Source organism: Pinus tabuliformis, chromosome 5_2 (assembly GCF_031772625.1).
Source record: "Pinus tabuliformis cultivar Carrire ecotype Pingquan chromosome 5_2, CPIR1, whole genome shotgun sequence".
Taxonomy (NCBI): Eukaryota; Viridiplantae; Streptophyta; class Pinopsida; order Pinales; family Pinaceae; genus Pinus; species Pinus tabuliformis.
The window spans coordinates 333,994,608-334,022,219 of NC_142306.1; positions in this window are offsets into that span (position 1 = coordinate 333,994,608).

Genomic DNA, 27,612 nt, shown 5'->3' on the forward strand with positions numbered 1-27,612 from the left:
ATTGAAGTTCGGACATTGGTTGTAGTTTCCTATGCATGTGTTTTTTACAAACAAGGGCCTCATTTATTTTTTATACTTTCTTTTATCCAAGTTTGGTTATATTAGATACGATTCAAAATCCTGCTCTACCTCTTGGTTCAAACTAAGAGAAAATAATATTTTCCTCCATCATCTATTAACTGGATTCAATCAGTTAGCTCTACTCCTTCATTTAGTCACTTCATTTCCTTTGCTCTAGCTCAAGCACAGGTCTTTAATAAGGACGGGGAAGGAAGAAGTTTGACTAATTTCATTCACTAACTGTCCTCTTTCTTCTAGTCTATATTGATCAATTGTATTATGATAACATGTTTCTTGGCTTGGATTGGAATTTTAATGTCTATTCGACCAAGTTTACAATTAGCTCCATCAGTTGGATCAATAGAAAGTAAGATGTTTTTTCTTCACTATTTGAGCTTTCCTTTTTTACTAAGAGTATCATAGGATAAATGCAACTCATAGAGCTTTAGAAGCGATATTACCCTATGGTGTGGAATCAATGGTGAGTTCTCAAGATATTTGCAAGCCTAAAGCTTCAAAACCTGATGAATATAAGGGAGAAAAAGGATGTTAAATTTTGTGACAATTTTTTTATGCATGAACAAACATTTGCTTTAGAAGTTTTCATTTTATGAGTCCCTGCATATTATCACCTGAAAAAATTTCCAAGTTAGAAATGTGGACCATTGCTTGCAAGGAAAAAAATTATAAAATTACTACTCAACCATAGAACTTGTGTATCAGAAAGTCCCCATAAATTTAGATTAAAATAAAATTCATCTAGGAAAAAAATTCCAATCTACAATTCCTTCTCGTATCTATTTAGCATCTTAAGTGTTTACCTAGGAGTCATCCTATACATTTAGTATTGGGCACCAGGGTAGACACTAGGTAGATTTACATTTCCTTCCATTTTCTTATCAGAAGTACAATCTTACAAGTTCCATAATTGCAATAGCCACCCAGGACAATGGTCGAATGTATAGTTTCCAAATATATAATAGTTCACATGTGATGAAGGAAATTATCATAAATATAAGTGAGCTAACATTGGTCCTTAACTTTATTCCCTCCAATAATTCCTTAGCATTTGTCAATGTCATTGAAGTTGTTTCTGTGTTGGACACTCTTTAGATACAACATGAACCATTCCCATCTCTAATTCTTACAATGGTCTATCTGAGCAGGGTCTTGAAACAATTTATAGAATAAATATGGGAGGACCCTTGATTACCCTTGAAAATGACACCCTTGAGAGATTTTGGTAGCTAGATACAAATTTCGTAGCTCCAAAATCATTTTCCAAAAACTTCAACACTTCTAATAACAATGTTGTGTACCAAGGACTAGTTACGAGTGATATTGCTAAAGAGAGGGATACAACCAATGTAACAAACCAAAATTTAGAAATTTGATATTTCTTTACTTTGGATACAGACTACCAATGCTTCATTCAGATGCATTTCTATGATATTGTGAGTACCACACTAAATGAGCTATGCTTCAATGTATAAATCAATGATGATAACATTATAAATGATATTGATCTATCAACTATAACATAAAATACCTTCGCAATTGCTTATTACAATGATTATGTAGTCGTTAATACACCTATTGTATCGAAAAATATTTCTATCAAAGTTGGACATGCATTAGATATGGCAAATGTTGTTCCCAATGCCACACTAAATGGGTTGGAGGTCATAAATATCATAAACTCTAAAAGAAGTCTTGATGGATCTTTCTCACCAAACAATTCTAACTCCCTCAGAAAGTTTGGGGAGACAAATGAAAAGTGTTTGGCTGACTAGGGTATTGACATTCCCAATATGCATTAGTACAAAATGACTAATTAGTTACTAAAAAACCAACTAAAATTTGCATATAAACAACCATTTTTCAGTCGGTGACCAATAGTAGCTAATTTATAGTATCCTATAACACGACCAACTTTTAGTCATTTTTAGCTTAGTCATTAATTGCTTTCCTCAATTTTTCCATCTAGTAGTATATTTAGTCGTAAATTTGGTCATAAATTTTTCATTGGTTTAGTCATTAATTGTCACAATTAATTACCAAATATACAATAAAATATGTTACTATATGAATCTTCAAGAAAACCAATTAATGACCAAATAAATATGACCAAAATGTTGGTCGTGTTATAAGATACTGTAAATTAGCTACTAATAGTCATATATATGCAAATTTTAGTCATAATTCAAAACCAATTAATGACCAAAGAAATATGACTAAATTTTAGTCATGTTATAAGATATTGTAAATTAGCTACTAATAGTTGTATATATGCAAAATTTAGTGATCATTTTAATCAAAAATTTATCATTTGCAGTAGTCATTTATCTTTTTTTGGTATTTTCATATTCATTATATAAACGATTGATTTAGTAGTTTCTATTCATTTCATTTAATTTCATGCATAATCGTTATAAATGACCAATTCAATCATATATTCAGTTTATTCGTGTTCATCATTAATTATTATAAACAACTAATTTAGTAGTTCTAGATTGATTTTATGTGTTTATTATTAATCAACATAAACTAATTGGTATGAGTTTGTGACTAAATTTAAAAAAAATGTCATACAATGTGCATGTATCTAATATGATAATGCAATGTTACATATGTTAATTACAAGACTAAATAATATTAAGTCCAAATAAAAATAATTTCAACCATATAAATTTTATTATATAAAATATGAAGTATTACAATATGAGTTTCCAACTTAATATCAGTTGGACTATAGTTTACACATGAAATATTGCTTTATCATTTCAAAACATTATCAATGTGTTGCCAAAGCATCACAAGTGAATTCACCAACTCTGAAGGCTTGACCATCAGTCTCTATGAGTGTGTCTTATGTAATATATTTGCTCTAAGGGTATCACTAGACAAATTCTCTTCTCTCTCTCATTTTGCATTTGTCGCTTCAGTGTTATGTTCTCCTAATTCTTCAATTGTTGCTTCTTACCATCAATATTGAGTTCCTGTACTGAAAATGAAAGAAGATAAAATGCAAAGTATAAGACATGAAAGACGATGAATACTTGAATATAAAATAAAGTAGAATATAAAAGATTTATACAACATATACCTCAGCATTCGATAGTGGCCACTATACGGCTAGATGACCTGTATAAACAAAACAAATAAAACATCACCATAGAAAATAACACCTTAGGAACTTAGTATTCAACCTTCAACAAAACCTTAGGCACAATCATACCAACTAAGTTACATGTTAAAAATATTACACAATAGATAACTTGCGAACAGAAATGGAAAAAAAATAGACCAGTGTAAAAAATATCCTTATTGCTTGTTCTAAAAGATTCATGTTCCTTAAATTTGGATATTCTTTTGCCCACAGTAAAAGTTCCTCGCTATTATGACCTATGTTTTAGGATCATGAGATTGATCCAACATGATATTGGATTGTGAAGACAAAGTTATTCAACTTTCCAAGATGAGTACCTCACATGGCTTAATGAAGGTGCTAGTTGTGAGTAGTGTCAAAACCGTAGGGAAGCAGAACACTAACGCCTAAGAAAATATATCACCACTTTTCCATTGAAGGAAAAAATTTCAATCCCACAATGGCCTCTTGGAGTACATTTCATTGGATGGATATCACACTCTCAGAGATGATTGTCTAATACAATGAGAAGTGTACATATATTGTCACAATGCCCCTCATAGTCAGACCCTATAGTTTTGTCCAATAATATTAATCATATTATACTATTTAATTATAAATTATGACTATGAGATAATTATTAGTTCTAATCATTTTTCTGAAATTGTGTTTTTAGTATTTATGTATACATGAAAATATTCGGAAAAAGAAGGTACTTTTTGTGACTAGTTAATTTCGAGTGAATCTAAATACACAAGAAATTATGGTGCCTCGGTGTTTCTCTAGCGTTATCCACTCATTGTACCAATTGCACCCATGTCCTCTATTGATTTTGGTGAATTCCTCTTTGATGATGTCCAATGCCAATGTAGTGGACATTTATCCTCGATGTTTTTTTTGAGAAAAATGGAAGATCCACAACTAAGAACCAAAATGTAGCCTCAAATATATTATTGGGGGCCAAAATGTAGTAATTATATGACAAGCCAAGAAACATTGCAAGTTAATCATCTTCCCTTTAATATTGATTAATAATTTCTTTGCATGATCATGTAATACTGAAGTGTCAAGTAGGGTCATTTAAATACAATCATCCATCAATATCACCTTTGAGAGTGTTTAATATTTAATACTTCCTATCACACACTAAGTAGATCACCAAATTCAAGGATAGCAATATAAAGACAACAAAAATGAAATTAAAACAAATAATAGGAAGTCAAATGCGACTATTCTTGAGTTAAGAAAATACCAAGTCCATCACATTAGCAAGGCATTCTTAGGCACTAAAACAAAAAGTCCTTCCATTGCATCATTTTTAGCTTTTCTTTAATTTCTTTAATTGAGAACATAACGTTAAATATATATATATATATATACATTGAAAAAGGTCTCGAAATCCTAACAAATTGTCGAGTGATTTTCCTATCAATTAACTTGCGGAGTATATTGAAGAATATGAATCTTTCTCATCCCTTGCTCCTAATCAAATTGTAATCTATGGGTTCCAATCAAGTAATCAATTTACCTCCAAGATAGTTAAGAGATCACTTTGGAGAAGGACTTCTAGAAGCATTGGGATAGTAGAAATGGAGTTAACTAGGAGGAAATTGAAGCACTTTAGTGGGTGCTCCAAAATATTTGAACAAAACTGAAAATGATTTTATACTCCCTCCACACATTTTAAAACATAAACCAGTGAGTTGCATCTCATTGATTTTTCCACCTTTTTGTAATATGTAATTCTTTGACAAAGAATAGAGCATTCATAAATATTGTCACGAAAGAGGACTCTACATAATCCTAATAAGTTGGGCTCTAATAAATAAAAAATTTCAAGTAGTCATTAAATTTTACATGGTATATTTCAGTGATTAAAATGAAAACTTTATTATTAATCTGATTACAACAAAAATAAATTCAACCCTAATTAGTCGGGATCTAACAAATGTATAATTCCATGTAGTAAAGTAAACTTACAAGGTAGATATCAATTATTTGAATGACAAATTTATTCTTGATCTTATTACAACATAAATAAATTCAAGAGTACATACATATTTCTGTATCGAACACATTCCAAGATTTCATAGAAGTACAATGATATGATTTACCTGTACGATTTGTCTCTATCACACAAACCGTTTTTCGTAATAAAATTATAAATCCCACATTTTCATTCCTCATCCCCGACATACCAATTATTTAAAGTGGAATACTTTATCATTGCTCCCTCAGTGCAATAGAAATCCACAACTATGGCATGGAGATGATTGGTGTCATAAAATGATGTAGTGCATCCTTCAATATGTGTCACAGAACTCCTCTCACCTCACAGAAATCCTATCATCTACAATAATAAGAGTCCTCTCAAACTGCCTGGTCTTCATCTCATTCATCCTGAAATAAGTGGATATTTCCATGGGTGACAAAGTGTGCTTGGGGATTTAATAGAAGGAACTATCAATCAAGAAAAAAAAATACAATGCACGATAATAGTTATCAGTAGAAGGAACAACCCTACCAAGATTCTTCCTAACTACATAAAGGTACTCTGGAATTACCTCTTATAACAAACAAAAGATAACATCAATTGCCTATAGAGACTACCTATGCATGGTAACAATGAAAATGTTGGAAATAATACTGAGAGGGGGGGGGGGGGGGGGGGGGTGAATCAGTATTATCTAGTCAATTATTTCCCTTTTCAAATCTAGATCATATACGCTACTTCAGTTAGTGAAAACCGCGTATATAGGCAACTATGTATAAGGAAACTCGCGTATACTATGTAAACTTATAATTTTCTTTATCTTACAGATGTTGATCATTAGTCTGTGTATCAGAATTAGAAACAGTGAAACAGAGCAGAAGAAAATCACACAAAAGAACACAAGATATAAGGTGGAAACCCAATGTGGGTGAAAACCACCTGCTGCAATTTGTCTCTATCTTCTTTTTAATTAGAAACTTATTTTTACAATGATTTTGTACTGGTGCAGTCCTTTACCAGTATGCAGGCTGCAACCTGCAGAGAGCTACAACCCTCTCTTATTCTCCAGCCTCTCCTGGAAGGGAGCTACAACCCCCTTAGCTCTTGCACTAGCCAAGATACTAGTACGTAGGTGCTGGCCTATCGAAAGCTACAACCTTCTCTTTCTTCCAGGGACCACGTTTCATAATTTTTCAGACTAGATCCATGAACGTCAATCAATCATCAAGAATCAAACAATCTCCTTTTCACCAATTAGAACTGAATCAATTAGATACTTCTCTCATAGCTGTACCCAGAGCACAGTAACAATAACCACACACCAAATTCTGAACCCAGAACACTGCATCAATAAACAGAAGCAACTAGAACACAACTGAAGAGATATACGCTACTTCAATAACCAGAAACCTGCGTGCATATGCTTCTGTGTTTGGACTAACCTGCATATACCTTGTTTTTACTCACAGAACCAATGTGTATACGCGCCTTCACTTCACTAAACCAGCGTACAGATCTATAAAGGATAATTTCAAATGTTCAGACCTTAATTAACCCAAATTACCAGATTTATAGATCAAGCATGCGCCACATATAACAGATCAAAATCATACAAAGATACTATCATTCAAGCCTTAAGATTATGACCCATCAATAGAACTTATCCTTCTCTTTGCACCAAGGTTCCTCCTTCATTCAAAGCCAGATCTGCACCATAACCCAATCAATATTTCAGATCTAGCAATTTATCAGATATTCAATAATTCAGATCATACTTTGCCAAATGATCTCCTTCCTCTTTTATAGTCTTAGGCCTTCCACAATACCACGGTCCAAAACCATAACAAAACAATACCATGGACCCAATACTTGGGATCAACACTCTTGATGAGATACCATGGCCCAAAACCATAGGTTCAATTACCAAGGACTAAATACCATGGACCAAAAGTAAGTTCTCCAGCATGTCTGCGCTTTTCCTTACGTGAAAGTGCGTGTATATGCATACGTGCCTTTGTAACGTCTAACCTACGTGTATACGCGCCTTAGTCTAGGTGAACCTACAAATATATATTTTCCTTCATTCTGAGAGCCTGAACTGAGATCTGTCACCAAAGTGAGTTGCCATCAAGGACAACACCTATGCCATAGCTCCAATCCTGTGACATAATGCCAAAAATCTCCCCCTTCGGACTTGATGTCAATGCCAAGATCCTCAAAGTCATTCTCCCCCTTTGTCATCAAGGGCAAAGGGTGGTGCTCCCCCTGAGTACATGCTGAAATCTCTGCTCTGTTGTGCTAACCATGCTCACCCTGACTATAGGAAAAATCTACAAAAAGATGTTCTTCAAGAAGAGCCATGAATTATACATCATAAAAGACCTTCCTATCACCAAAAGACTCTATACAGACATACATCACCCAACCAAGTGGGGATACATCAGAAATTTACATATGACAACCAAGTACATTACATCATTCATCCCAGGCATAGTGGGGAAACCGAAATAGGCCGTTACATGACCTTGATACCATAAAAGAGATACATGAAATGCAGACGAAATATCTAGAACAAGACTTATGAATGTCACCAATAACTGATATCAACAGCATCTGTCAATCACTATTCAGATCAGCAACCACGTTTTCCTTCTATTCTCCTTCTGCATTTGTTCCACCTGAGATCAACGGCTGTGAACCTGAACCACGAGCTTCTAATGTAATGCCAACAATGCATTATCAGAAGATTATCTGCTCCCCCTGAACCTGTGCCAGATGGTCTCTGTCAGACCCATATCAGACTATCTTCAACCAGAGATTGTCCCCACTGATTTCTTTCAAACTGCCATATACGCGACTGTCTTTGCATAAACCAGCGTATGTACGCGGATCCTCCTCAGGCAACTCGTGTACACCCATTTTTCTCTAAAAAAAACATGTTTCAACAGCAAGATGATGCATCAACTACTCCCAGCTTCTATCTGAGGTATTCAAAAGTTTCCCTGGGCAGTGGTTTGGTGAGAATATCAACAACTTGTTCCTTAGAGGGAACATACTCCAATTTGACCTTTTTCTCCAATACTTGTTCCCGGAGAAAATGATACTTGATCGGTATGTGCTTAGTCTTTGAATGCATGACAGGATTCTTTGAGATATTGATAGCACTTGTGTTATCACATAAGATGGAGATAGGTGGAGTACAAGTGATTTGAAAATACTGCAAAGTTTGCATCATCCAAAGGAGTTGAGTGCAACAAGATGCGGCAGCCACATATTCTGCTTCAGCTGTAGATAAGGCAATCGAACTCTGTTTCTTGCTGAATCAAGATACTAATCTGGAACCCATAAAGAATGCACCACCACTTGTGCTTTTTCTATCATCCATGCTTCCAGCCCAATCTGCATCTGTATACACATGAAGAGTGAGATCTGTATCTCTTGGATACCACAGGCCATAGTTTTGAGTTCCTTGAAGATACTCGAAAATTCTCTTTACTTCCTGAAGATGAGTTTCCTTAGGATTTTCCTGAAATCTTCCAACCATTCCTACTGCATGCATGATGTCTGGTCGGGTACCTATTAAATAGAGAAGACTTCCAATCATGGATCTATAAGTTGGCTGATGCACTGCTACTGATTCATCGTTTGCACTGAGGCCGCATCCTGTAACCATAGGGGTACATACTGGTTTCGAATCTTCCATGCCATATTTTTTCAAAATTTGCTTGAGGTACTTGGTTTAAGATAAAAAGATACCGCCTTCATTTTGTTGGATTTGTAATCCAAGAAAATATGTCAGTTCTTCAAGCGAGGACATTTCAAATTCTTTCTGGATCACCAAGGCAAAGCTTTGACTCATAGCTTCTTCATTGCTGCCAAAAATGATATCATCAACATATACAACAAGTATTAGCAATTTGTTAGTTTCAATTTTTATATAAAGATTGCTATCTGCTGATCCTTTTGAGAAACCTTGTTGATGAAGATATTTTTCCAGACGATAATACCAAGCCCTTGGAGCTTGTTTAAGACCGTAGAGGGCCTTCTTAAGTCTGCATAAGTTTTGGATCATTTCCAAGGATGAATCCATCTGGTTGCTCAAAATACACTTCTTCTTCTAAGTCTCCATTTAGAAAAGCTGGTTTCATGTCCATTTGAAATACTTTGAACTTCTGAAAGCTTGAGAGAGCAAGGAACATTCGGATGGCCTCAAGTCTAGCAACGGGTGCAAATGTTTCTTCAAAGTCTATTCCTTCTTGTTGAGCATACCCTTTACAAACAAGTCTAGCCTTGTTTCTAATAATTTCCCCATTTTCATTCAACTTGTTCTTAAAGATCCATTTTGTCCCTATGACATTCTTATCTTTTGGTCTAGGAACCAACTCTCAAGTGTTATTCTTTTCGATCTATTCAAGTTCTTCATCCATTTCCTTGACCCAACATTCATCTTTGCATGCCTCTTTTACATTTTGTGGTTTAGTGGAGGAGAGAAATGCCAAATAGCTTGAGGCTTCTGCAATTGTTCTTCTTGTTTTTATACCTACCTCTTTCTGCCCAAAAATTTGAGATTCTGGATGATTCTTCTAAACTTACCTGGATGGAGTCTTATCTTCTATCCTTATCTGTTCTTCTGATGCCTCTTGAGCTTCTTCTTCATCATAAGTATGATTTGATGTTGAAGGATAGTCCTCATCATCTTCAAAATCTTTGGAATTCACTTGCCTAGGAATGTTTCCTTCTTCATCAACTACCACATCAATACTTTCAACAATTTTTCCAATCCTTTTATTGTAACACTTGTAAGCTTTGTTGTGGGGAGAGTAACCAAGGAGAATGCCTTCATCTGCTCTAGGTTCAAACTTGCCAAGATTTTCATCAGTATTTTTGATATATCATTTGCTTCCAAAAATTTTGAAATATTTTACCGAAGGAGTCTCACCATACCAGATCTCATGAGGAGTTTGAGTGCTGTTCACCCGGACATTTGTCTTGTTGAGAATAACAACTTTGGCAAATGCGGCTTCACCCCAGAAGGTTATGCGAGTACTAGACTCATCAAGCATAACACGAGCCATTTGTTGAACGGTTATGTTCATCCTTTCCATTACTCCATTTTGCTGAGGAGTCCTAGCTGTAGAGAGTTCCCTTCTTATTCCATGTTCTTCACAAAAATCGAAAAATTCATTTGAGGTAAATTCTCCTCCTCGATCAGACTTGAGGCATTTGATTCTGTGATCTGATTCGTTCTCCACCAAGGCTTTGAATGATTTAAACTTTTCAAAGGCTTCGTCTTTGTGCTTCATAAGTCCTATCCAACACATCCTGGAATAGTCATCGATGAATAATATAAATTATTCTTCTCCTCGAGGTGACCTTTTCCTGGATGGACCACATACATCAGTATGGAAAAGTTCAAGCGGCCTGCTAGCTGATCCTTCCTTCTCAGGGAAGTTAGTTCTGGTTTGCTTACCAAACTAACATGATTTGCATATTGTATTGTCTGCGATTCTGATGTTTGGAAGACCACGAACTGCATGGTATTTGCATGCTTTCCTTATCTGAGAGAAGCTAAGATGCCCCAATCTTCTGTGCCATAGCCAATGTTCATCATTCTTGCTTAGATAGCATTGATGTTGTCACTCTTTGAATATGTATAAATTATTTGGAGTTCTTTCACCTTTGATCACTATTTTTCCTGTATCAAGATCACGAACACTACATCCATTTGATTGAAATATTACCTCAGTTCCTTGATCACACATCTGACTGACACTTAATAGATTATGCTTTAAGCCATCAACATACATGACATTTCCAGCTTTGACCCTTTCTTTGAACTGAACCGAACCTTTACCTTTTATGAGAGCAGGGGTGTCATTTCCAAAAGGGACCTTCTTCTCCTTCTTTAAGGCACTATATGACTGACGTTTTTCTTTATCACATGTCATATCTTTCGAACATCCACTGTCGATGTACCATTGATTTTCCTGCCCTTCCGCATATAAGGCTATACCACATCTTTCTGGTTGAGGTTCTTTTATTCTCCATGATTTGGCACTTGAGGCTTGCTCCTTCTGAGTTGTCTGCCGAAACCTGCTCCTGCATTCATAATCTTCATGACCGAAATTGTTACAAATAGAACATTCAATTTCATTTTCAAGAGCAGAGAAGTTATTGTAGTTCCTTTTCATGATCACAGTCATACTCCTCTATTTATGAGCTTCTCTAGTCATGATTGTCTTATAGGAAACACATTGAGCTTCTTTGTGACCAAAGTTATGACAAGAAAAACATTGGCCATTGAAGAAACTCCTGTGATTATCAAATCTCCCAGATAAATGATTGTAGTTCCTATTGACATCCATTCTTGAGGTAAATTGAGAAGGTTTTGCCTGTGGCTGGTTGTAGCTTCTATTTGTCCTTAAAGTAGATTGCCCCCGATTTACCTGGTAATTTCCATTGGGTCTTTGTTCACTTCTCCTTGTTGCATCAAGATAACTCTTGGAGGTAGATGGTTTCTGCACTTGAGCTATTTCTTCATTATATCCCAGACCTGTCTTGATTAGTGGAAAGCGCTGTACTTTGATAATCTCATCTAAAGTGTCAAATCCTTTAACAAATCTAAGATTAAGAGCTTTTGTTTTCTCAATCTCTTTTCTCAGTCTCACAATTTCACATTCTAATTTTTCATGATGCTTTTCCTTTTTAGCAAGTTGAAATTACAGAGTATCTATGATCACATTCTTCTCTTCTAAATAAATTTTGAGTCTAGAAATCTCTTCATAAAAACCTTCTTCATCTATAGCATCCACAAAATCATCATCTTCAAAAGCCATTAAAAGTCTATAATTATAGCCTTGTTCATCTTCATCACTATTTGAAAGTCCATCACTATCTTCATGAGTGTAATAGCTTTTCTTATTTACATTCTGTTTCTTGTTCCATCTAATAGGTTCCTTACCTTTGTCAAGCTTATCTTTATGAGGACACTTGACAGCATAGTGACTGACTCTTCCACAAGAAAAGAATTTGAAAGGTAACTTACCTCTGAATCTTCTAGCACCCCATTGAAGACTATTGACAAATTTTGTTTCGTCCTCTTCTTCTGACATATGTCCTGACTCATAGTAATCTCCTTTGCCTGAAGCCTTGAAAGCAGCTTCTCTTGTGTCTGATGGTCCTCCTTTCCTCATTTCGTAAGCAGATAGAATTCCGTGCAGCTGTGACATGGTAAGGTTTCGTAGATTCTCCTTTTCCTCTATTGCAGAAACTTTTGATTCAAACTTAGGGGACAAAGATCTTAGAACTTTTTCAACCACAACAACCTCTTTTATTTCTTCACCCAAGTTTTTCATACAATTAGCAATCTCATCTACACGAAGGAAATAGTTAGCCACACTTTCATCATTGTGCATTCTGAGATTTTCATACTGAATTCTGAGGGTTTGAAGTTTTGCTTGTTTTACCTGTTCATCTCCTTCATAGCTCAGAACAATCTTGTCCCATATTTCTTTTGCAGATTTATACTGCATAACCTTGACGAATTCTGATTGAGATAGACATCCTAATAGAGTATTGACAGCTTTTGCATTTTTTTCATATTGCTTCTTACCATCCGAATCTGTAGGAGTTGTGGATGGAAAAGTGTACCCTGTATCTATGATATCCCAGACTTCTGTACTAAGAGATTGAAGATAGCTTGTGACTCTTACCTTCCAATAGACGAAGTTGTTCCCATCAAAAATTGGTGGCCTGATAGATGCTTCTCTCTCGTAGTTGCTCATGATGATGGATCTTCCTTCAAGCGATCAAGCTTCTTCAAAAGAACCTGCTCCGATTCCAATTGTTGGAAATAGTACTAGGGGGGGTGAATTAGTATCATCAAGTCAATTATTTCCTTTTTCAAATCCAGATCATATACACTACTTCATTTAGTGAAAACCACGTATATACGCAACTATGTATAAGGAAACCCGCATATACTACGCAAACTTATAATTTACTTTATCTTAAAGATGTTGATCATTAATCTGTGTATCAGAATCAGAAACAGTGAAACAGAGCAGAAGACAATCACACACAAGAACACAAGATATAAGGTGGAAACCCAATGTGGGTGAAAACCACCTGCTGCAATTCGTCTCTATCTTCCTTTTAATTAGAAACTTCCTTTTACAATGATTCTGTACTGGTGCAGTCCTTTACCAGTACGCAGGCTGCAACCGTCAAAGAGCTACAACCCTCTCTCGTTCTCCAGCTTCTCTTGGAAGGGAGCTACAACCCCCTTAGCTATTGCACTAACCAAGATACTAGTACGTAGGTGCTGGCCTACAGAAGGCTACAACCTTCTCTTTCTTCTAGGGACCATGTTTCATAAATTTTCAGACTGGATCCATGAACATCAATCAATCATCAAGAATCGAACAATCTCCTTTTCACCAATTAGAACTAAATCAAGTAGACACTTCTCTGACAGCTGTACCCAGAGCACAGTAACAGTAACCACACACCAAATTCTTAACCCAGAACACTGCAGCAATAAACAGAAGCAGCTAGAACACAACTGAAGAGATATACGCTACTTCAATAACTAGAAACCTGCGTGCATACGCTTCTGTGTTTGGACCAACTTGCATATACGCTGTTTTTACTCATAGAACCAATGTGTATACGCACCTTCACTTCACTGAACCTGCGTACAGATCTATAAAGGATAATTTCAAATATTCAAACCTTAATTAACCCAGATAACTAGATTTATAAATCAAGCATGCGCCACATATAACAGATCAAAATCATACAAAGATACTATTATTCAAGCCTTGAGATTATGACCCATCAATATAACTTATCCTTCTCTTTGCGCTAAGGTTCCTCCTTCATTCAGATCCAGATCTGCACCATAACCCAATCAATATTTTAGATCTAGCACTTTATCAAATATTCAATAATTCAGGTCATACTTTGCCAAATGATCTCCTTCCTCTTTTATAGTCCTAGGCCTTCCACAATACCACAGTCCAAAACCATAACAAAACAATACCATGGACCTAATACTTTGGATCAACACTCTTGACGAGATACCATGGCCCAAAACCATAGGTTCAATTACCAAGGACTAAATACCATGGACCAAAAGTAAGTTCTCCAACATGTACGCACTTTTCCTTGCGTGAAAGTGTGTGTATATGCATATGCGCCTTTGTAATGTCTAACCCGCGTGTATACGTGCCTTAGTCTAGGTGAACCTGTGAATATATCTTTTCCTTCATTCTGAGAGCCTGAACTGAGATCTTTCACCAAAGTGAGTTGCTATCAAGGACAACACCTGTGCCATAGCTCCAAACCTGTGCCATAATGCCAACAGAAAACACTGTCAAAAACAACATCTACAACAACGTTGGTCAATATCTTCCTCTAGTCAAGGGCATGCCCAACTTTTGAAAAGTATCAGGAAGGTCAAGTTCCACCTCATCCAGGCTCCTCTTCTTCTTCTACTATCTCTGTTTAGGTTCATAATAATAGGAAAGGTCTTGGAAACTGATGGGTGGGTAAAAGTTATAATACCATTTGGGTTCTTCCATTTTTATTCATTGTCTATAAGCATTTAATATTAATTGAAAAATCCATTCAGGTCCATTCTTTTTAGCTAAAATTAACCTATGATTTGGAGAGTTGTAATGTTTAATGGATCTAGGTATATTCTATTTAAAATATAGTAACATGGTTTAAAACTCTAGGCATTGAGATCAAAATCTAAGGATGAAGCATAAAATATTTTATGTTCATAATTACAAGAAATTTTAATTTCATGTAACAAAGTTTGAGGAAGGTCTAGCATTTGCATCCTATGAGAAAATTTTCTTGCACCACTCGAGCCCTTTGAATTGGGCATGGTAGAGTCTCTTACACAAACAATTACAACTAAAAAAAGGTGAAAAAAAATAAATTTTCATGCATTATGACCCTAGAAACATTAGGGAGGACATGCAAAATGCTTACTTTTCCATTTTCCTTTGATGAATTGTTGGCTTCAATCAAGATCTGCATTCTCATAATCATTATACCCTTTTTACAATAAGACATGCAAAATTCTTACTTGTTCATTGTCTTTTGATGAATTTTTGGCCGCAATCAAGATCTGCATTATCATAATCATTAAACCTTCAACTCTAGATAAAATTTTATGCTTTGATCATATAAACCCTTAAAATTGTTTACCCATAATAACAAAATTCATCTTTAGTAAAAGGGAAGAAATATCCATTATCCAATTCATACACCTCAATAAGGACATGCAAAATGCTTACTTGTGTATTTTATTTTCATGAATTATTCACTGCAATCAAGATCTGCATTATCATAATCATTAAAACCTCAAATCTAGATAAACCCTCAAAATTGTTTACCCATAAGAACAAAAATCATCTTTAGTAAAAAGGAAGAACTCTCGAGAGTCCAAATTCATACCCATGTAAAAATTACCAAAATCTTCAAGATCTGCATTATCATAATCATTAAACCCTCAACTCTAGATAAAATTTATGCTTTGATCATATAAACCCTCGAAATTGTTTACCCATAAGAACAAAAATCATCTTTAGTAAAAAGGAAGAACTCTCCAGAGTCCAAATTCATACCCATGTAAAAATTACCAAAATCTCCATGCCAAATGACCTTGCCCTTCCTCCATCTAATTGTCGATGCTCTCCTCAGGTGTTTCCCATGAAAATTCCATCTGGGGTTTGAATCCCATAAAATCCATAGATCACGTTGATGGTCTTCCTTTTTCTAGCATTTCCATGCAAATATATACAAGGTAGAGAAAAATGCAGTGCTATAATATGATGTTGTAATGTGTGAATATTTTATTTGAACCCAACGTGGAAATGAAAAAAGTAAAATTATTTATAATGTAAAAAATAAAAGAAATTAAATATTTATAAAATAAAATAAAATATATAAATTGAAATATAAGAAGTTTACAATGATATTGGGATGAGCGTAAACATATGATCTCAATTAATAGTAAAAAGTTGAATTAATAAAAATAACAAAATTCAATTTTTTATATTTTGATTTTCTTATTAACATGTGAATAGGCCTGGTTACAATACCATGGGCCAATACCATAACTTATCAATACTAAAGTCCAAAAACCAAAAGTTATTTCATGACCAAAATATTTTATAGCAATATGACAAGATTCTTAGGTGTGTATATTCACCCCCACATTATGGTAGATATTATTAACTTGTAAAAAATAGCATTTGTTACAATACCATGGGTCAATACCATGGATTATGAATACGACATGCCCAAAAAACATAAATTACTTCACAATCAAAATAGTTTATAACAATATGACAAGATTGTTAACCATGGATATTCACCCTCACTTTACCATGGATATGAACTTGTAAATAGACTTTGTTACAATACTATGGGCCAATACCATGGCTTATCAATACCACATGCCAAAAAATCATAACTTATTTCAGAGTAAAAATATTTTATTTAATTTAACTTTACAACATTTTTTTAATTGAATCTAAAATGGAAAATGTTATAATTTGAGATATATCTAAACACTCTATCCTCATGACTACTAAAAATATTCCCATAGAAATTAAATTAAGGTTTTAATAATATTAAGGGAAGATGGATCTATGTTGTTTCTTTATATATATATAAAGAACCAACATAGATCCATGTTAGCTAAAAATCCAAGGGATAAGAGCAAGAAAATTGGCTAATTATAATGGATTAAATATGGTGCATGGCTTTTTAAAGTTTTTCATTATTTTATTTTCTTTGACATGATTGATCCAAAATATATTTTTAATATTTTACAACCAATTAAGATTTTTTAATTTAGATAATTTCTTAAACACAATACAATGTGATCAAATTTAAGAGATAGTTGGGGAGGGGGCGGAGAGAGGGAGGGAGATAGTGAAAAAGTTGGAGGACAGAGAGAGAGAGAAAGAGAGAATGATGGGGGGGAGAGAGGGAGTGAGAGGAATGAAGAGAGAGGAGAGAGAGAGAGAAATGGAGTTGGAGTGGGGGAGAGAGGGAGGAAAGAAAAAGGGCGTAGAGAGATAGAGGTGGAGAGAGAGAGAGGAGTGAGAAGGGAGGAATGGAGAGAGAGTGAGGCAGAGAGGAGAGGAGGGAAGAGAAAGAAGAGGAGATGATATAGATAGGGAGAGATATGGAGACATAGAGATGGAGAAGGACAGGGGGGGGGGGAGATAGTGATAGAGTTGGAAGGAAGAGAGAGAGAGGGAGAGTGATTTGGGGGGAGAGATAGAGGGAGGTGGGAGATAAGGGATAGAGAGGAAGGAAGATAGAGATGAGGAGAGAGAGATGGAATTGGAGGGGGTAGGAGAGGGAGGGAACAAGAAAAACATAGAGGGAGAAAGGTGGAGAGAGAGAGGGGGTGAAAAGGGAGTCATGGAGAGAGAGTGAGGGAGAGAGGAGAGTAGGAGGGAATAGAGAGAAGGATATAGATAGAGGGAGAGAGTGTGTGTGTATGTTTGGGGGTGAGATAGAAAGAGGGAATAACAAAGAGAAACAAATACGAATATAGATATTATATAGTATTATATAACCAACCTAGATCCATATTAACCCTATAACGATCAAGTGCCGAGAGAGATCCAATCTCTCGAGGTGAAAAAATTTCCTCAAGTTTTACTCTAGAAAAAAATGTTTGTACCTTGAGAGATTGGACCCCTCTCAGCACTTGATAGATCTAGGGTTAAGATGGATCTAGGTAAGTTAATATGAAATTAAAGTAGTTTTATTTGATATTATAATCTTAAAAATTATAATTTCCCTTCAAATTAATTTCAAATTGGAACTAGATCAAATTAGATCCAATGAAAAGATTTTTAAAAAATGCACAAAATAATTTTTTTATTAAAAAAAATATTTTTAAAATTACAAATTATTAGAGATAAATAATGTGAAGTTGGCTCACCTATATACCATGTGAGGATGAAGAAGTGTTTAATGAAGGATAACCCTTCAACGAATCTTTAACAACCTTTCAATCCCCTATCACTTGTAAGTTTATATTCCTTGACACAATTAAGATGACTAACATAAAAAACTGATTCATATTATTGTAGTACTTGTTAAGTAGTTGTATTTTTTTCCTTAGACTAAATTATTCATTCATGTTAGTCATTTTTATTTGTATTACTTATTAGCTAGTCACATATTTTAACCCACAACTAAATTAGTGATTTATGTTAGTCATTTTTAGTTCAATCACATAAGATTGCTCATTTTTGGTAGTATTTCACATGGAAAAGTTGTGGTGACTAACTTTCTTAGCCACCTAGTCACTAATTGCTCATTTTATACTAGTGATGGGTGATGCGTTGTGGAACTTAGAATATTCCCTTAAACTTTAGGAAACTTCCATGCTGGATGATCGAGACACAAATAGTGCTAATAACCTTTCATATATTCACTTATGCTTCTCTGAAGAACAAAATCTTGGTGATAGTAATATTGAGAGGGGTAGTTATGTTGTAAGTGAAGATGGTTCAGAAGATGCAACTGCAAGTACACTATTTTCAAATTTATTTAATGCTCATGGACAGTGATCACAATTTTTTTGTCTATGGTGATTCATCCACCAACTTATGTGAGATGGTAACTGTGATAGAAATTAGTGATCAAATTCAGAAAATCTTAATGCTTCAATGGTCTTCTCTCCTAAGACTAAATATTTAGTTTCCTTTTAAAATTACTTGTTTCCTACCTCACTACCATGTAAGGGAAGTCCCATATGGATTAATTTTCCTAGATTTTCTTCCATATTGTTTTAAGGCTTGAAATTCTACCTTACAAATATGTAGTATTCAATTGTATTTCTTGTGTACTGGAACACTTTCACTTTCTCAATTATTAGAAGCCACCCTTCCCTTAAGATTAATATTTTTATATTAGATTATACACCATGGTTGGGATGCTTCTTTCTTCAAAAAGTGTATGGTTTCTATTTTGCGACAAAAAGGTAGTCAATCGTAGGTTGGGATACTTCCAAGAAAGATACAAAAATCCTAGGAGTGTTAAGTTTAAGGATTTGAAGTAATCTTTAATTGGGGACAATAATCAATGATTGGCTATAAATTTTTTAGGAAAGTGTAAGAAAATTCTAAAAGTTCAAAATTGGAGATTCTCTGTAGAACCAACAATCCCTCTAGCCCAATTGAGGTGCATGACATGAAAACCAACAAGTCAATCAAAGAACATGCGATAGTTGTAGTAGACAAGCAATAATCATTAATCAAGTTACACTATAAAAAGAAAATTAGAAATATGGTCTTGTTAATAAACATGAAACAAATACATGTAGTTAAAGGAGCATGACCATAAAGTTTTTTTAAGAAAACCTACAGAAAGATGCATCAAGCGAGTGCAGCTGTGGATAATCAATATATTCCTGAGACAAAACACCACATCCTTTGAGTTCAAATGATGTCATTTAAGGTGCTATAATCTTAAGTTTGCCAGGAAGCTTCCAAAATGACACTTGCCTCAGGGAATTCGACTGGTGATGAGTAAGAGGTTCCAAATCTCCAAGTGGAAGAAAGAACCTCCAAGTGGACTCAAGAACTGATAGAGGGAGAGAACACTAGTCACATCTCAAGCTGACTCATCCTCTCTCCAAACATCTATATATGGATCTCTCTTCCATGAGATCTAGGTGCTATAATTTGGAGAACTTTTGTGAATTCCACCCTGCAATGATAATACTCTAGTATTTAGCATGCCAAATAAAAAATATGACCTTCAAAATTAACAAAAGAGTAATATATGTAGTTAGAGGACCATGACCATAAATAATTTTTAAGAAAACCTACAGAAAGAAGCATTAAGCGAGTGCATCTATGGACAATCAATATCTTCCTAAGACAAAACAACTTCCAAGGGAAGCCATTATAAGGTGGAAATGTGAATGAAAAGAGGAGAAGAAGCATCTATTAAATGCAAAGTCTACTAAATACAAAAGCACTAAACACAAAGCAAGACAATAACACAAAAATCACAGAATGCAAGAATGTGAAATAAAAACGTACCAAAATCCATAAATTTATTAAAACAACTTCTCTTCAAAATTTTAAAAATCATATCACTCATAGAATCATCATTCAATAGAAGATATTAAAATCAATGTTGCATCAAAGATAATTTATCATTCTAGCCATTAGAATGTCATATTTAGTGTAAGAAGGGATATGTAGGTTCAAGTTAGAAGATGTTGTATGACAATAGTATCAAAATTAAGTAGCTTAGTATTAAAGAATCATCGATCTAACTATTCACATAATGGTGATAAAGTTTGATTAAAAGATCCAAAATTTCTTCATATTAGTCCATGCTTATAATTTCAAATTATTTCCAGATCATATTGGCAGCTATATAATAGATTCATCACACCCATTAGAAATGGATTATTCTTCCTTACTGATATGCATAGATATGCCTTTCATCAACGCACACCATACATAGAGACAACATCATGCTCTATTGATAAGCATTTTCAACTGGAGATAAAATCTTAATTAGAAAATAATTCCACTGGAGTAGTTCAACGTAGGTATAGTACAACCTTCGAGACTTTCCAACATATCTTTTAGTCACAAACATATATCTTCGATAAGTATGGGAAAGGAAGCAGTTATGAAAATCAACCTTTAGCGAGGGGTGTCTAAGCATGTGTTTGTGAGATGTAGACATGATCTTCATGATTAGGTTCAATGTAGAAGATGCAATATGACAACAATAATAAAACTAAGTAACTTAGTTTACAAGAATCATCCATTTACAGTACACTTTACAAATGCAACTAACTATTTAGATAATGCTAATAAAGTTTCATTAAAAGTTCCAAAATATCTTCATGGTAGTCCATGCTTACAATTCCAAATGATTTCGAAGTCATATTGGAATATGGATAATATATTCGTCACTACTATTAGAAATGGGCTATTCACTCTTACTGATATACATAAATATTCCTTTCTGATGAAAACGAAGACTGGGGTGTCTCCGTTTTCAGTATTTTTACAGGCTCGATCTTGGGACCTGTGGGTTATGGGCCCACGAAGCCATCCTGAGACTTCTCACAGTCTCCTTAACTTGATTGCGCAACACTTTCTGCTGATCCAACCACAATGAAAAGTCATCTCTCGCCATCAAAACAACTAGGGTTTTCTTCCAACGCTGCCACGGTTGTCTAGTCAATTTTATGAGCACAAATTTTGGAAGGCCCAGGCACAAATACCTTCTGGCTTTCCTGAGTTGTATTCTCCTAAACTTCCTCCACAGCATAGTACGCTTTGGTGCGAATTCCCAACTCCTTCAGTCAAACATCAATAATGATGAACACAGGATTGGGCACATAGTCATGGAACAACTCACGTACATCCCCGTTATTCTCTGGAAGTTCTGGACCAGCGCCATACCGTCCCACCACGTGCTCATTTGCATTAATCTGCTTGAACATTTCAAACAGGGTTTTGTGACAGTTGTGATCCAAGAACCAGACTCTGGATCCTTTGTCATCTTCTTCAAAAGGCGCTGCGTAGCTGTTAGTTACATCTACGATTTCTTGCTGCCGCCCCTTCTTGGATTCATAATAAAATGATGCAAGGCCTGCATGCTGTTTTATGCTGCGGCTGCGTACCATTCTAACCTTAAGCAACAGCTTCATTCTCTTGCTCATCATCCAGAAACTCATTGGCATCAATCAACACATTGTCGTCAGTCTCCGGTGCATCGGCAGCCCGTGGGTGGCCTGAATTCGGCGGAATATGCTCAGTTGCCATTTGTCGGCTACTAGAATCTGGCTGATTATCACCTGAATCGGCATGTGGGTGCCCTGAATCTAACCCATCATCACCTTGCGACCGGTCATCAGAACTCAGCCGACCCTGATTCTCATTCCCAGCTCGGCTTCCCGCTTGAAGGCTGTTCTGGAATGGCAGACTCTACGCCCACCTAAGCCATTTCCGTTAGTCCTCCAAGCTTCTAGCTTCTGGAATCGAGCTCTTCAGGAACCCAAATAACAAAGCAAACGATTCAAACAAAAGATACACAGATACGCAAAGATAAATTCACAATGAAACAATTGCCTACAAATTCACACAAACACATTTTTTATTGTTTACAAATTCAGTTTACAGTTTTAAGGCATTTCAGCCTTAATCCAGATTTCTCTGGCAATCACATTTTTGCCCTCTCTCACGCACAGGGTTTTTCCTCCTTTTTCTTTTTTTCTTCTTGATTCACTCAGGAATCTTGAAGTTCTTTATACATACATTCAGTCCTAACTGATTTTTTTAACTAAAATTAGTTCCTTGAACAGAATTCAGTTGTGGTTGGCCTGGCTGTCCATGTGGTTGTCCACCTGTCCTCTTTCTCTAATTTTCTTTCATTGAGGTGTCAGGATGCTCCTGCATCAGACTCCCGAGGTACAAAAATTATGACCTCCTGGTCATATGCTCCCGAGGTACAAAATTATGACCTCCTGGTCATATGCGTTTTCTTCGCAATTTGCAATTCTATCCACTATTTCACTTCATCAGTGGAACTCCCTTCTGTGAGCTGCAACCAAACCTCTGCAATAGAAAGTCCTCCCTGCTACCAGATGCCCTACCAAGCTTCGCTCCTGAGCTTAGTCCTCTCGGCATCTCCGCGGTTCTCTCCTCTCGAACCAATTGAGCACTTCTGCTCCATGTTTGCTGCAATCTTCTCACCTTCACAAACAAAATGTACCTCTTTTTTTCTTTGTACCTCCTTTCTTCGCATGCAAAAAAAAAGTCCTCTCCACAGGAAATCTTTCCCGCTCTGATACCACTTGATGAAAACGAAGACTGGGGTGTCTCCATTTTCAGTATTTTTACAGGCTCGATCTTGGGACCTGTGGGTTATGGGCCCATGAAGCCATCCTGAGACTTCTCACAGTCTCCTTAACTTGATTGCGCAGCACTTTCTGCTGATCCAACCACAATGAAAAGTCATCTCTCGCCATCAAAACAACCGAGGTTTTCTTCCAACGTTGCCACGGTTGTCTAGTCAATTTTATGAGCACAAATTTTGGAAGGCACAGGCACAAATACCTTCTGGCTTTCCTGAGTTGCGTTCTCCTAAACTTCCTCCACAGCATAGTACGCTTTGGTGCGAATTCCCAACTCCTTCAGTCAGACATCAATAATGATGAGCACAGGATTGGGCACATAGTCATGCAACAACTCACGCACATCCCCGTTATTCTCCGGAAGTTCTGGACCAGCGCCATACCGTCCCACCACGTGCTCATTTGCATTAATATGCTTGAACATTTCAAACAGGGTTTTGTGACAGTTGTGATCCAAGAACCAGACTCTGGATCCTTTGTCATCTTCTTCAAAAGGCGCTGCGTAGCTGTTAGTTACATCTACGATTTCTTGTTGCCGCCCCTTCTTGGATTCATAATAAAATGATGCAGGGCCTGCATGCTGTTTTACGCTGCAGCTGCGTACCATTCTAACCTTAAGCAACAGCTTCATTCTCTTGTTCATCATCCAGAAACTCATTGGCATCATTCGACACATTGTCGTCAGTCTCCGGTGCATCGGCAGCCCGTGGGTGGCCTGAATTCGGCGGAATATGCTCAGTTGCCATTTGTCGGATACTAGAATCTGGCTGATTATCACCTGAATCGGCATGTGGGTGCCCTGAATCTAACCCATCATCACCTTGTGACCGGTCATCAGAACTCAGCCGACCCTGATTCTCATTCCTAGCTCGGCTTCCCGCTTGAAGGCTATTCTGGAATGGCAGACTCTACGCCCACCTAAGCCATTTCCGTTAGTCCTCCAAGCTTCTAGCTTCTGGAATCGAGCTCTTCAGGAACCCAAATAACAAAGCAAACGATTCAAACAAAAGATACACAGATACGCAGAGATAAATTCACAATGAAACAATTGCCTACAAATTCACACAAACACATTTTTTATTGTTTACAAATTCAGTTTACAGTTTTAAGGCATTTCAGCCTTAATCCAGATTTCTCTGGCAATGACATTTTTGCCCTCTCTCACGCACAGGGTTTTCCCTCCTTTTTCTTTTTTTCTTCTTTATTCACTCAGGAATCTTGAAGTTCTTTATACATACATTCAGTCCTAACTGATTTTTTTAACTAAAATTAGTTCCTTGAACAAAATTCAGTTGTGGTTGGCCTGGCTGTCCATGTGGTTGTCCACCTATCCTCTTTCTCTAATTTTCTTTCATTGAGGTGTCAGGATGCTCCTGCATCACTTTCATCAATGCATACCCTACATAGAACCACAACATCACCCTCTATTGATAAGTATTTTTAAACCAGAGCTAAACTCTTAACTAGAAAAGAAGTTCCACTAAAGCAGGTCGACCGAGGTATAGTAGAACTTTCCATACTTTTAAGAACATCTTTTAGTCACAAACACATGTCTTCAATAAGGACATGAAAGGAACCACCTATTCAAATAAACCTTTAGTGAGGGGCCTCCAAGCATGTGAAGAATTATGTGAATCAACCTTTAGCGACGGGCCTCCAAGCATGTGAAGCAATTACGCAAATCAACATTTAGCGAGGGACCTCTAAGCATTTGTTTTTGAGATGAAAGCATGAGCTCCATGATTAGGTTCAATGTAGAAGATGCGATATGACAAAAACAATAAAGTAAAGTATCTTAGTCTACAATAATCATCCATTTAGGGTACACTATACATATGCAACTGGTTATTCATAGAATGCTGATAAATTTTCATTAAAAGGTAGAAGATATCTCCAAATAAGTCCATTCTTACAATTACAAATTCTTTCCAAATCATATTGGCAGATAGATAATAGATTTGTCACTACCATTAGAAATGGATTATTTAGTCTTACTGATATAGATAGATATGACTTTCATCAACACACACCCTACATAGAAATACAACATCACTCACTATTGATAAGAATTCTCAACCAGAGATGAACTCATAATTATAAAATAGTCTCCACTAAAGCAGATCAACCCAATAATAATAGAACTTTCCAGACATTCCAACAGATTTTTTACTCACAAACATAGGTCTTCGATAATGATGAGAAAGGTAATAGTTATGAAAATCAAAATTTAGCGAAGTGCTTCCAAGCATGTGTTTGTGAGAGGAAGGCATGATATTTCCAAGTCCTCGCTTATAACTCTATCTACCTATATAAACAGAGCTCATAAATTAAACATTAGGAATCTGAGAATTGTAAGATACATCTATAAAAGAAATCTATAACATTGCAATCTTTTTAGTCACAAACACAGTTCTTCGATAAGTATGAGAAAGGAAGTAGTTAAGAATGTGAACCTTTAGTGAGGGGCCTCCAAGCATGTGTTTGTGAGATGTAGGCATGAGCTCCATGATTGCCAAGGGTGCCGCCTACAACTCCAACTCCATGTAGAAATAGAGTTAACCAATTAAACATTGGGAATGTGAGCATTCTAAGATATATCTAAAAAAGAATCTAAAACATTGCAATTCTTTTTCTTATGATACCATAAATAGGTTCAAACTGGGCCTTGATTGTATGTCTAATTATTTGTTGAATACCGCATTTGTAATGCTCAACAAAAAAATGAACACCAAATAATCATGGAATTACCAGGGTTCATATTTGTAAAGGAATCTCTAATAGATGATAGATTTGTAGAGGGAAACAGATGTTGGGACTCTGAATTTCTCCCTAATAAATACAATAATGAATTAACAATATAAATACCAATCTATGAAATAATAAAAATAATTACAAGACATTGTATCATAGACATTAATATACAAATTGGGGAAACATCATTAGAGAGCAATGAAGGTATCTTGGACCTAGGGATCATCCTTCCTACACTTGTCCAGATGTCTAGTGGAAATCTCCTAGATTTTATGAATAAAAATGCCCAATTTCTCATCCTTTATCCAAATCAATGAAAACAAGGGAGGATTGCATAGATATGCATCCATATTACGACCCTTATTAGACATTATTCAGTTAGATTTGAGAGAAGTCGTTGCTCCTCAACCATTATTCAACCAACTTTTATAGAAATGGTGGTTCTGAGGGAATTTTCACTAAGAGAAACACTTTGAACCTCGTATTCCCTTACAAAAGAGCTTCATTTAGATGGAAAACCTTGTTTATCTATTGGAGGATGTGATATAAATCGTCGTGGATGTCAGAGATGATGTTTGCAAGTGAAAGGTGATGATGATGGCAAGAAGGATGTGGTCATAGATGATAGATCACATATTTGAAAGCCGTGAAGCTCCAAACATGAAGCACATAACATATGCTTGCTAGATTATCAAGATCTCGAGATTGGTCTTTCAAACCAATTTCACTTGTGATGATAGGGCAACTTAACATCCTTCAATCATCTAACATATAATCAAAAGTTGTAGACTAATAAGAGGTGAGCAACAGCGAAGTTCTTCTCAAAGGGGAATGCCTTAAGACGTAATTAACATTCTTAATATTTTACATCTAAAATTATAAATTAAATTGATTTAAAAATATTTTCATAAATACTTTTACGTGAAAATATATTTTGATGAAAAATTATTCACTAAATCAAATTAAACATATGTTTATAATATTTTACATATGAAATTAGTGCACTTCCATGAATTGGAAAATATTTCAAGAAAATAAAAACTCATTAAAATGAAATTAAACATATATTTATAGTATTTTACTTTTAAAATTAAAATTAAATTTGTAGCATCTAAATCAATATATTTAGTTTATTCCTCTGACAAATATTTAAATCAATCAGCTTAGACTCATTTCCACTCCTTTAAACTTCTAAGCAATGTAATGTCAATTTCGTTACAAGAAGAGATAAAATGAACGATTTTAAGAATAGTCTGTTACGCGAAAGTAGGGGCTAACATTCAAAGGAACAAGAAGTTGTGTACAATGTTTGGACACAGATTATGAGGATATTTTTAATGTCACTATGCATATTATGATCTATAATCAAATAAATAAAATATTTCATCGAGATTTGGAATTTGACATCTGCAAAATCATCTTTTCCATTTGAGAATATGTTTGACATGCAGATATGAATTTAGGCTGTAGAATATAATAGGTATAAAATTATATAATTGTTGGTTTAATATTTTTGGTTTAAATAAATTTACCATATTTTTATTGGTAATACATATAAATGATTATTTATAAGGTAATATTGATAAATTATCATATTGTCTAATTGAATAACCCAGTTTGTTCACTTATAAAAGTGGTACTTGGGAAGAATCATCAATTGTACTTAAAGTCACAAAGGAAAATAATGACATTAAAGGGATCAATAAGACATTCAAAGTCAGA